Source organism: Abramis brama (genome assembly GCF_963993115.1).
Source record: "Abramis brama genome assembly, chromosome: 5".
NCBI lineage: Eukaryota > Metazoa > Chordata > Actinopteri > Cypriniformes > Leuciscidae > Abramis > Abramis brama.
In genome coordinates this window covers 25,348,316-25,362,457 of record NC_139967.1, presented here as the reverse complement: position 1 = coordinate 25,362,457, position 14,142 = coordinate 25,348,316, and positions in this window count along the sequence as shown.

The window sequence follows — 14,142 nt, the reverse complement described above, 5'->3', positions numbered from 1 at the left end:
AAAGGGGCGGGGCTACATAAGGTCTATATAGCTACAGTATCACAGATCTCCTTCTTTGGTATGTTTTTCTTTATCTAACTTGAATTTGTTAAAGCAGCACTCCACTATAGGCTATATAGTATTATTTAGATATATGTTATAATGACTATTATTATGTAACATGTTTGTAACAAGCTCAAAGAACTTGTTGCCTTCATTGATCTGGTTTCCTGAACTACTTCAACTCCTTAGCTCCACAAAGCTGCACTGGCATCCATAACTCATGTCCCAAGCGGCAGAAGGCTGACCACTACCCTCCCAGTTTTAATTGAGCAGGTCTGAAGCAGACTTTATGTCTTACCTTTTACGAGCCAAAGATCCATTAAAGGCTGAACCGCTGTAATTCAATCATTTTCATTGTGGAAAATGTTCACGATCAATGTGATAGATTTCTTCATCAATCAATATTACATACTGTAGGTTCACAGACTCCAAGCCCTGAATAGAAGTGATCAAGCCATGAATTTCAGTTTTATGAACCACATCTCTTCTAAAAGTTCATTAGTAAAGCCAGCTATGTGCTGATCTACGGCTGCATCAGGAAAATTAAATTAAAAACTGGACAGACCGCTTTTAGCAGCTCTATTTGTCACTATATCATTTTAGACCACTACATTTATTTTTACTAAACCTGTTTATAGTGTCAGCTTCTCAAAAATAAAGCACACCTGTTGTTTTCAATGTCACCTTCATCTCATGTGATAATTCATTTAATAAATCCTTTTGTGTTTTGCATTTAGATCCTATTTTTGTCAGAATCAAATAATCTGTTATTTATTAATCTAGTCTAAGCCTATCCATATTATCTTCTATGATTCAATATTAATCAAAAGCTGTAAAACCAAACAAATCATAATTAAACCACAATTATATTTTCCCTAAATTTTATTATGAAAAACAATCAATCAGATAGATAGATAGATAGATAGATAGATAGATAGATAGATATATAGATAGATAGATAGATAGATAGATAGATAGATAGATAGATAGATAGATAGATAGATAGATAGATAGATAGATAGAGATACTGTAAAGTAATATTACATTTTTTGATTATCCTGAGATTGCACTCATAACATAAGCCAAGATTAGGAAAAATATATATATTTTTAAATCCTCAGATATGTACAATGAGATTATATCAGCAATAATATCCTACATACTTTATATGAAGCAGAGAGAATCCCTTGATACCTGTAGTTTCAAGCTGTCTGTTCTTATATAGGGCCGTGTCCAGTATGTTGTGTTTTTTATGCACTCTGTTGTTTGCTGTTGAAGATAGACAGGGGCTGGAGCCTGGAGGTTGGGGGTAGAGATCACTGACGGTCGCTCTCACCCTCTACCCCAGGGCACACCAGGTGAGAGGTGGAGAGAAAGAGAGAGTGAAAAGGGGAGAAAGAGAGACACACAGCTGTGGAGTGCTTTACAGGCAGGCGAGAGGGCCCTGCAGGCACATCTCATTATTTGAAGGTCATCCTTTTTCATACGACGAAAACCCAGTGACATGTTAAAGTCTGTCCCAACCAATCTGCTGGACCCCATTTGATGGTCAAGAGGAGTAAACAGCAGTCAGGAAACCAAAAGAGAATTACATGATGCCAATATTATTGTGTTGATCATCATTTTTGTATATTTTTTCTACAAGTCGTTAAAAAAAAAGGAAAGAAATTGTGTTTATGAAAAGGAATGAAATGTGAACTTTTTCCCATTTTTTCAACTAAATGACATAAACAAACTCAAACATCATGCATTTGAGCACTGTCGCATGCTCAAACATCCAATGTAAACTATAAATGAGGGCAACATGCAGGGTCTGTACATCATAAACTAAAGAGGACAGTGGTATCTTTATTCTTCAGTGACTGCTCCTCAGGATCTAGGCATGTAACCTAATTACATTCTAATTGATGCACTGTGACAATTAATTAACTCTAAAACCAAAGGCTGCTTAATTAACTGTCTACATACTGCATTTAGAACAAGAGCGCTGTTATTGACTGAAGCACTATCACTGTTCACTACTGCCACCAGTGAAGTCATATGTCAGCACCGTACACTGTGTTTTTAGGTGTGTATATGCTGCATATGATTTGCATGATGACCAACAATATCAGAAACTCCCCAGATTGTGTGATACACTTCAAGTATTTATCCTGCTTTTAGAAGACAGAACTACACAAGTTACAGGTTCATGTTTTAGAAAAATCAACAGCTGTATTTTACATTATCCACTTTTACAAGTTCCGAAATAACAAGGCATATATTTACAGACTGCCCATAACACAGACTGCCCAATTCAGTGTTTACTGGCAATGATTGTTTTATTGGCAACCACTATGTGATGCATAATTTAGAGTCATAATTTTGAATATGCTCTTTTCTGCCTCAGCATGTATATTTCATCCTTGTGTCTCTCAGGCCATAAAACGCATCCATCCACCAGATCCGCGTTGGGTCACGACTCACTGCAGGCGCAGCGTGGATCTCTGCAAACAGATGCTCAGAATTAGCAGTAAAAACAAATGCAGGGCTTACATATACTGCAAAAGAAGGCTTCAGTAGATATATTCATACTTGTGAAATGTGTAGAATCAAGGGTATTATAAATCTCCACGCCATACACTTCTACGATGTACAAATTTGAAGATATATTTTTAGATAGTTTTATGTGTATATACAGTAAGCTTAACCAATCTCAGTATTTAAAATCAATCAGTATTTCTTTTTATATTTTTTGTAATTATTTTTTTTCATTACAAATATGATTACATTAGCTGCATTTTAAATAGTCAACCTATAATTAGATGCCTGATTAGCATCTACTGTAGAAACACTGTAAAAAAAAACATCTTTTTACTGTTAAAATATACACACAACAATTTACACCGCTAATAAATATTTTTCTCAGATTTTATGTACTGTCCTTATATCTGCATACAAGCTTTTTCATTTGTTATATAAGCAAAACATGATATAGGCAATGAATAAAAAAAAAAAGATTGTAGGACAGGATTATGTTTTTAGATATTTAGGAATCATCCTACTAAATACTTAAACTACTTACTAAAATGCTGTAAATTGTGTAGTAAATTATTTTACATTGCTGAACTGAATCTGCAAAACTCAATACTGTAAAAAGTGTTCAGTTCACTTACTTTAAAAAAATTGTAAACTTGTAAAATTGTAAGTTAAGTAAATAAACGTAATGCTTAATTGAAAAAAATTTAGTTATGTGAACTTGACAATTCCACATTACTTATTTTTTTCGATTAAGCATGAAGCTTATTTACTTATTATTTTAAGGCAACGGGTTTCCTCAACTTTTTTAAGTTAAGTCAACTGATCACTTTTTACAAAATTACAAAATTTAGAATAAACCTGTATGATTAAACGCATTCATATTTTGCTGAAAACATATTGCGTTAATACTATCTGCTTAAATGACAAGTATTAATATTTTTTTTAATTCTTTTTGACGCACCATGTTCAAATGATTTCTTAATTAAAAAATAACTAATATTAACCAAAAAATTATGCTGTCATTTACAATGCTTCTCCTTACATTATTAGATATATATGATCTGCTGACATTTATTTTAGGTTCTAAAAATGCCTTTTGCCTAAATTTTTTTACACTTTTGACATGCTGCTGAAAGAAGAATAAATGAGTGCTTGACGTTGCCGGACAGGAAACTAGCAGTGAAAGAAATGTTTCTCCTTGAGATTGGCCATATGGGGCATGCGGCGGGAAGACATTCCCACACAAGACAAATTGTTCTCTGAAACACAACGACCGTCTGGCTTTGCAAAAAAAAAAAAAAAAAAAAAAGTGAAAAGCAATAATTTATGCACGGTGAAACCACAGAGCTCATTGTATGAGCTGCTTGAAGTCCTCTTTAATAGAAATCCATTGTGTTAGTGGTAGAAAATCATTGCTTCAAATGAATGTTCCATGACATTTGGTTTGGACTTTTAGAGACTGAGATGATATACATTGATTTGTGAGTGTTTTAGGTGGTCATATAGAATATGAGTTGCAAGGAGTGAGAGGTGAGTATTATTTGTAACAATATTGACAAGATTCCCTATAAAAATGTCCCTTATTTAGTCAATTTAGTCTTTTATCTTCTTTTTTATCATAACACATCTGTAGAAATTCAAAGCAATATTTATCCTGACAAACAAACATCCTGTATTTCTCATCACAACATCTGAACGACAAACACAACAGCTTCTGATGCCTGGCAACGGCCACAGCAGTGTGTGTGCGATGGCGTTGTGTGTCCGTGCCATCTTACAGATGTCTTTGTCAAAGCATTGCTGTGGTGACTCTACAGGCTGAGATGGCTACTCTCTTTCCCCCTGATAGATAGCATGAGACACACTGGGTGTTTGGGAGAGTTCAGCATCTGTTTTTCTTATGCAGCTGCACCGACGTGGATGGAACACTTCCATTTATACACACCCACTCACTGTGTGTATGTTTGTGTGGTGAGACTAAACATCATAAAATACATCAAACATAAAAAGAAGAAATAGAAATATAAAATTAAACAATTTTTTGTATATATATAATATACACTACCATCCAAAACTGAGTTAGTAATATTTAGTTTTTTATTTTTATTTTAAATAATGCTTTTATTGAGTAAAGATGCATTAAATTGATCAAACTTGACCGTATAGACTTTTGTTCACGAGTTTGTGTGCCCATATAATCTTAGCGCAAGTAGTAAACGGATTTGCCTTGCTGTCTGCTATAGAGGGGCTAAGAGAGGATATTCTACTCAAGCTCCGATTGCCCCCTATTACACAGGAATTTACGTTAATAACTTCACATATTGTTACAAAAAATTATATTTCAAATAAATGCTGTTTTTTGTTTTGTTTTTTTTGCACTGTCTATTCATCAAAGAATCCTGAAAAGATAAATGTATCATTGTTTCCACAGAAATATTAAGCAGCACAACTCTTTTCAACATTATTAATAATAATAAGAAATGTTTCTTGAGCACCAAATCGGACCATATTAGGATGATTTCTGAAGGATCTTGTGACACTGAAACTAGTGATGATGCTGAAAATTCAGCCTTGCCATTACAGGAATAAATTACATTTTATATAAAAAGAGAAAATGGCTATTTTAAATTATAATATTATTTCAAAATATTTTTACTGCATTTGGTGAGCATAACCAGTTTGCTCCATCTATACAGTATTATTAACTGTATATAAAAACAATTTAAGTCTATAGTATTTACCCATTTAGACTGTGTCTGTGTGTGTGTGTGTGTGTGTGTGTGTGTGTGTGTGTGTGTGTGTGTGTGTGTGTAAAGTAAAGTAAAGTAAAGTAAAGTAAAGTAAAGTAAAGTAAAGTAAAGTAAAGTAAAGTAAAGTAAAACAAAAGAGAGCACGCTTGGAATTTTTTTAGATACCAAAATGTCAATTCTAAACATTTAAATGGTATGTTTCGCTTTCATATCGATGAGCATGTGCAATCAGAACTGGTTTAATTGTTGTCCAATAGACCAGCAAGGTTCACTGCGTGCAAACACATTAAAATGATCTCTAGAACTGCCTCTAATAGTGTCTACTGCATACAGTACTTTTACCAAGCACCATTGCGGCACAGCTGTTTGTTGTGCGGCCCATCAGCCAGAAGGCATATTTTCACTTCACACAAACACTGAAGCTGACCAGTAGATGCAAAGAAGCCTATGTCAGCAGTCTGCATATTTTCCGGGCCTATTCTTTTTCTTCCTCTGGAGGACAACGTTCACACTCACTCTGTCTCCTAGACCAGATCGGAGAGGACAGACAGACTCCTTGACTGTCTCCCAGAGATGGAGGGAAAGAGAGGGAGAGAAGTGTCCTCTCAGCCAGTGTCATAGGGAGAGGGGCTGACACTCAGTGTATGTGACAAGGCCAGTCCGGAGTGGAAGGGCCCCCTGCAATATTAACTCTCATTTGGAGCAGCTGTGGCTGAGAGCATGAAACATTGAACAAAACAGCTGCCATGGATCCACTGCCGTCCTGCCAGCTTGCACTGTCTGTTAGTGCAGATCGAAAACACACACGCATACACAAACAGACACAAACACACACACTGGACCAAGCTCTCTTAGAAAGCTGAATTGGAAAAGGTCAGTGTCACAGTCGAGAATACTGAAAGGTCTAGAAGGTTCCGGTAATACCCTCTGACTCTGCAGAAAGGTCTACGACGGCATGGCGTTTAAATCTGAGAGATGGCATATAATAAAAGTGCATTCGGTGGAGATATGTTTTATGGCATATCTTCACTTTGTTATATTTTAGTATCATTTATATACTTTTATAGTTTTTGTTAATATTTTGAATTAGATTTGATTTTTATATTTTCAGTTTTTTATGTTTTATTTTTTCACTTAATGTTTATTTCAAGTCACACATTTTTTTATGGTTTTAGTTTTAATGAATAAGTCATCACCTTTATATAGCTTTATACAATACAGATTGTTTTTAAGCAGCTTTACAGTGATAACAGGAAATGATGGATTTCGGCTGTTGTTCAGCTGAAGTCAGTTTAGTGTTGATTCAGTTCCGTTGTATCCGTTATTAAATTAGTTCATTTCATCTATAAAGCAGTTCTGCAAAAAACTGATGTCATCGTCCAGCTCAGTTCAGTTATCATACAACAACATCAGTACAGTCAGATCAATAACACTGTTGAATATTAAATGTCCCCCTAGCCAGAGGCGACAGTTGCAAGAAACTCAAACTCCATCAGGTGACAGAATGGAGAAAAAAAAAACCTTGGGAGAAACCAAACTCAGTCGGGGGGGGGCAGTTCTCCTCTGGCCAAAGAACAAACACGGTGTGATTATGATTCAGGCTGCATCACAAGTCAGAATTCAGATCAGGATCAGTAGCATTTAAATATTCACCCAGTTCCTTTTCAACCCATTATGGCACAAAAATAAATAAAACTGCAGAAGGTACAGAAAAGGCATTGGCAAGAAACATTATTGAAGCACTTTGACCAATGTCCAGATCTGTTTCTAAGTTTATGGTGATTAAACCAGAGCTTTTCTTTTTTATGCTAATGACCCAAAAATATCATGATCTGGTTTTATTTAGAAAAAAAGAGATATAAACTGCCCGAATGTAGTCAGATGGAATGCTTAAAAAACATTGAACTTTCTGTTTCTATTGAGTCTCAGCTATAGAGTGTCACTATATAATCTGTCTCCAAACTGCTTTTGTATTTCACATGCCGCCTGCAGTCAGACAAAGTTGTATTTTAAAAGACCTGTGGGTGTAATATGATTTCAACAGATATGCGTTTATTTATTTAAGACAAGGGAACATGGACTCGCTGAAGAGGTTCCTCCTGATTTTAAGTGACATGTCAAAAGTAGCGCTGTACAGGAAATAGGCTTCTAGAAAGTAGCTCTCTCAGGGGGGCCGCCCCTGTCTACCATGTATCCAAGTGCTGCTACAAGCTAGCGCCCACAATGTAAAGTGTCAGTGACAGATTCAAAGGCAAATGGGCCTGAATAATTGATCAGGTGGGGGCTAGCGGAAGCGGTAGCGCAGCGACTTGCTAATGATGGGGAGTGCATCAATTTTACAAGAACAATTAGCAACAGGAGTAATTACACTTATCACCATTTTATAAAATCACCTCCCCTGCACACCCCCACACACTCATCATGTAAAGGAGTTTAATCAGAGGAGTCAGGCTTAAAATGGATATAGAGGGATTCATCAGAATGGGATTCAGTGAAGGGGATCGCCAACAAATGACGGTTAGACCACATACAATAGCTTTTATTTTCGTGGCTACTAGCTGGATTTAACAAAGCCTTCAGAACATATTAATAAGTCTTTACATATTATGATTGACAATTTCCTCAATCAGGCTTTGACCTGCTTGCTTCTTTTGTTCCAGGAGTTTTGTTGTTAAAAATCAGTACATTCAGTTTATAAGGACCCTCAAATAATTGAGCATCAACTATGATAATCAGCCCGTTCTCATCCCAAGTCGTCATATACTGACGCTTTCAAAATTTCTTCAATATCTGACGCACAAAGCACCCTTTAGCGTCCATATGAGACGCATAACCCTACCACAGACCTAAACCTACCCATAACCGAAGCGTCTCATATGGACGCTAAAGGGTGCTTTGTGCGTCGGATATTGAAGAATGTCTGAAAGTGACGGAAAGTGACGATTTGGGGATGAGAATGCGTTGTGATAATGTATACAGCATTTCAAATAAATCAACCTCAATCTAGATGCCCATGATAGGTCATCTTGCAATTTCAATCTTTTCACTAAATGTTGCATAAGTATCCCACAAACAACAACTTCATCACCAGAAGGGTCAATCACGTGACTTGTTGAAAAGTTTCAACGTCGTTGCATTCTGTGCAGTATGAGCCCTTCCAATGCTAAGAGAGGAAATCAAGACCTCTCTCGCAGTCAGATTGGACACTGGAAAGTGGTCAAAGGCAGCAATTTGCATCTATCATCTGCAATTTGAAACCAGTCCATCACATCTGCTGTTTGCCCAGCCAATGGCCGCCGCTAAAAGACTCCAGAAATGAACTATTAGTTCACTCCTTCTCTCCAGCTCGCTCGAATGACTGGATATTTAAACGATTCAGAAATAGTGCCGCAAACAAAGAATTGAACTTGGCATCACCTAAATTATGTTAATTTGTAAACACTGACTGTGGTTTACCAGTGGAGACACTTGTTAGGTGAAGGTTAAAAAGCTTTAGGTCTCACGCTGCCTTCACAATTTAGATATATATTGAAGTTGCATTTTCAAAGAAAAGTATGCATTTTTGATTATTTGATTTAACGACATTCCATTAAAGTGTAATGTTTTGTTGTGTTTTTCAAACACCTGACCTACCTAACACCACTATTATAAGCCAAGAAGACACTGGAACCCAAGTGGCTTCTGTGAGAGCTGGAGTGAATACAAGTTGACTATATTAGTTATTTGTGAGCTTATACGATTACAATCAATGTATTGTCAAATTAGACATTGTTATGAAATACAGCTGGACCAAACATTAAAAATATACAATTAAGTAATTAAGTAATATATGCATCTTTCTTTCCCTCTCTCTCTCTCTGGATATGTTAAAAAGGACTGGAAACCTGATGTTTCAGTTTTGAGCAGGCAAAGCTTTAGTTTTATATGTCAGTCCCTTTAAAATGTGAACACAAACATAATGTCTGACATAATGTCATAACAATGTCTGACACTGCAAACAGATAATGAAAAAGGTCTCAAGTTTTTTTGTCCATTATAAGGTGCATCTTATTCAAGATGGAGAGTAAAAGGAGTACAGCAGTCTACAGATTAAACAGACTAAATCAAATACAGTATTGTACAAAGTATATTTCCACAAAGTGCAGAAGTATACATATATATATTTGTATTTATATATTGTACGGAGCCCCTAAAAAGGGCCATGGTGAAGGAAAAAAATATGAGATGGGAGGAAAAATTATTTGTCAATGTTTTCTTGCAAACATTTTGTGAGCGAACGCAAAGTTTCTCGGGGGAACGCAAAACATTTGTGACTTATTGTTTTTCCTTCCAACTCATATTTTTGCCACCATGTCCCTTTAGGGCTCCGTAATATTGCAAGCATTCTACTACAGTTCTGTCATGACAACTCTCGGGAGATTGGTATGGTAATATAGATAGATTGGCATGGTAATGGATATGGCAATGTGAATGTTTTGGTCTTTGCGGAACATATCTGCTGCTACTGCAGAGCAAGTACTGAGACTTGCTACTGTCAATACATTCACAGACATGCTGCTGTGAGCATGTAAGACATACTGCTGCTGCTGCACATGTAACAAATGAAATAACCCTCATAGCAGATCTATACAGGTGGAGCTGGGGAAGGTGCAGGGTTTCTGAAAGCACGCTGCAGACTGCTAACAACAACACTATTGTTGTTTGTTTGAATGTTGAGCCGCAACTGATGCAACAACAACCAATCAGCTGTGCCATAATGACGGGATCGCTATCAAATGAGTTAGACCTATCAGCCTGCGCCATCTAGAGTTTCATGCCAGAACTAGGTAATTAAGAATATTTTAATATGACTACTACGAATATGATTTTAAATAATAAATGCCTGTAGTGTACCTCGGCCTTCTGGTTAAGAAGTTTTTCTTCTTTTTGCCACTGTCACCTTTGACTTGCTTGCTGTGGATTTTAAAGCACCGAAGCTCGTTTGGTATGATTTGATCTGTTAAAAACATATATAAATTTGAATTGAATGACCCAATGGCTCAAAACCCTTGGGGAAATGTATACTCCTTTGTCAGACTCTATAAAAAACACTTAAATAAGCATCTTAGCAGACATGTTTGGACTGGTCAAGTGTTGTGTGGGATGGCTGTTATCAGCGATTTTGCACTTCGTACCAGAATAAGGCAACCCGTCCTGGGATTCACACTCAACTGTGGGTAGCTTGCTGACGTCCTGATGCAATTCTTTTTAAGGCCTAAAGGTATGATAATGATAGGTAATATTTGATAACAACTCAGTTAAAATCCTCGTATTATCAGTGTTAAATAATTATGGGGATTATGGCCTAATATGATTAGCTAAATCTTCTTATTTGACAAATAGTGCCTAAAATTACATTCTATACCAATGTAACAGTAAAAACTAGCTCTTGCTGCTAACCAGTTCAGCTCCTTCACTAATTCAGATTGTGGGAAAACAAGGGGCCAGTGCTCTTGTTTCTTACTTTGTTTCAAAGTTCTAGCCTATCCTTCCTCGTGTTCACGACTAGGATCTTCCCTTCCGACAATTAGCATGATGTTTCACAGAACAATGACTTGTTCCCCCTCATCCCATCCAAGCCCAACATTTCTAGGCCACATCTTTAACCCCATTGTCATAGGCTGACAGCATAACATTTAGCTTGCCTGACATGTCCAGTTAGCTACAAGCAGGGAGTTTACCTGACACAGGGTGGCATTACTAATCACTCTCCACTTCAGCCCGTTCTCCGCTTCTCCCTGCCCTTTATCGTTCTTCTCATCCCCACACATCTTATTTGAGAGAATTAGGAAGGAATCAATCATTTGTCACGTCTATGTGTTGTTGCGGGCCTCTCCACCCGGATTTTTGTCTCCAGGCTAGCGGGGAATGGGGAGGATCATGTAGCGTGTGGAGGAATCCAAAGTGACGCAGGTTGAGGCTCTGGTACTTTCTCTGACAAACAGACTCCCGTTTCCCCTCAAGGCTTTTCTCTTCCAGCCTTCACTACTCTGATGCACAGCAATATTTCTTGAGCAGACTCAGAGGAGTACTGAAGCCCTGTTAAGAGCATGCAGTCCATAGAGTTTCAACTCTGATTGCGCAATACAGGACAAAGTAAGACATCCATTCAACTCTGAGTTACGTGAGCTAGAATCTTTATGGGTACAAGGATGATGGATAAGATTCACAAGTTGCTGTGGCATTTGTTTGAAAAGTCATGATGATGCACCACATTTGCAGACATTTTACTATTACTTTTAATGAATCCTACCTATAAAACTAAATTTCATAACAGGTTTACATAAAACGTGTTGATTGAGAATGAACATTATTTTAATTCTCAAATTAATGCTGTGAAGGAAATTGACATGTTCAAAAAAAGAATCAGTTTGTGTGTTGTGATTGCCATGTTTTATTAAACCTTTATTTGAAAGAAAAAGTACAAGTTACCTGTGTTACTCCTAATACTACAGTCCTCCTAACTACAAATTGTTTCTGTCTAACATGTAAGAAAACTTTTTTTAAATGCTTATTTCATTGTTCATTTTTTATTCATTAAATATAGAATTATATAAATATAATCATTAGGCCTATATATATATATATCGTTACTATATATTTAGTAGTAGTAGTAGTAGTTCTTGAAACATACACATGTTCTAAATGTATTAAAATGCCACTGGCCTCACATCTTCTAAACACGGCAATGGTTTTCAGAGTATTTTTTTAATAATCATTCAAAACATTAAGTCCGCAATTTTCCTGTGTCCCTATATTTAAAGATAGGCCTCTCAAAGGAATATGATCCACTTCTTACCATCATGACCTCAATATAGTAATTGTTCCATTTTCATTCAGCTGCCTGAATGAAAGCAGCTTAAAGAAGAGGTTCATATTCATCCTCTTTAGGTGTTTTTTTTTTTTAGATTATGAAGGGAATATGTTGCAGATTAATATGATGCATGTTATTCCAAGAGCTCTTGTTAATACAAGTGCACTACACAGGGCAGAGAACAACACAGGGCAGAGTCAAATGGATACAAAAAATGCTGGTGTAATACCAACTCCATTCAGTAGATGGCTTCATAAACTACTGCAGTCTGAGAGGGAGGCACTACCACTGCGAGTCATTCAATGGAAGGGCCGGCGTGGATGCATTCACACAGTTGGCACAGTGAATATGATAAATGTACTGCCTTTGTTGACAGTCTAAACTCTCTGTCATGCTGAATATTTCCCTTGTAGACATAATGTCAATCTAGGATAAGACACTGACATTACAAGATATCAAGATCAATTCAAGTTATTCAAAAGAGCAACATTTAACATGCTTTGCTGTATTCTGTTTCTTTTTTCTTTACCACAATAGCTAAAACAGCCTAGCCTAAACACTGACAAAAATGATATGTTTTGTTTGTGACAGAAAACACAATTAAATGTCGCCTTGTGCTAATGTCATAGCTTAACCTATAATTTTACAGAACCCAAATATGTTCTGTTAAAGGTCCCGTTCTTCGTGATCCCATGTTTCAAACTTTAGTTAGTGTGTAATGTTGCTGTTAGAGCATAAATAATATCTGTAAAATTATAAAGCTCAAAGTTCAATGCCAAGCGAGATATTTTATTTAACAGAAGTCGCCTACATCGAACTGCCCGTTTGGACTACATCCCTCTACTTCCTTCTTTAATGACGTCAGTAAAACAGTTTTTTGACTAACCTCCGCCCACAGGAATGCTCCCTCAACTCTACCGAAATTCGTTTATGTACTTGCGCACTTCTTATAACTGTGTTTACTCAGCTCTTACGGTGATTTTCTGAAGTAAAACTGACGCTTCATCTTTTGTGTGATGTACAATAAACTTTATTAAACTCATCAGTATATGTTTGATCATCATTCAGACAGCAGACTTGTAGGCTATTAATAAATAATGGATAGCCTACATACAAGCAGATGACAAATACGTTATAATAACCGTAATTAAACTACTAAACTATACCTGTTTCATCTCTATACAGCACTCTGACTCTGTAGGCATTATTGTCCGACTCGAAATGAACATCGTTACTGAGAGTTTCTGATATTATCATTATTCTGTGAGATGAAATTGTCCTGAGAGACTGAGCGTGAGCTCATGAAGCTCCGCCCCCTGGGTCGTCCAGCAGCAGCTTATTTGCATTTAAAGGGCACACACTAAAACAGCGCGTTTTTCTGAGCCCCAAAAAATGACAATTTAAACATGCTGTAAAAAATGATCTGTTGGGTATTTTGAGCTGAAACTTCACATACACACTCTGGGGACATCAGAGACTTATTTCACATCTTGTGAAAAGGGGCATAATACGGGACCTTTAAATCTGAATTTAACCCTCTCACAGATTAGCATTGTTATGGTGGCCGTTTAATCATCAGAAAACAAACTAACTAGCATGTCACATTGTTATTCAGCATTTTCTCAGCCCACAGTTCTCAGATTTTCTGCTTGTTAAAATGTTTACATGCACATTTAGGTTCATCAGGGGATGGCTAATGCGTTATATGGAGTTATTTCTCATTTCCTAGATGTTTCATCCAAAACAATGTACTCAAGTTCCTCCTCACAGCATGCACTCAAAAGATGTTTCATTTCGTGCATATAATCCTTATTTTTCATATAAATACATTAAACTTTCATCTAAATCCATATTTTACATATAAATGTGTTTTAGCTTGGAAAAACACAGCATTTGCATATAAATATAAACTTATGAATACTGGAAGACTTAGATATACTGTAACACTATGTGTATGTATCTCATTTTGTGCACTCT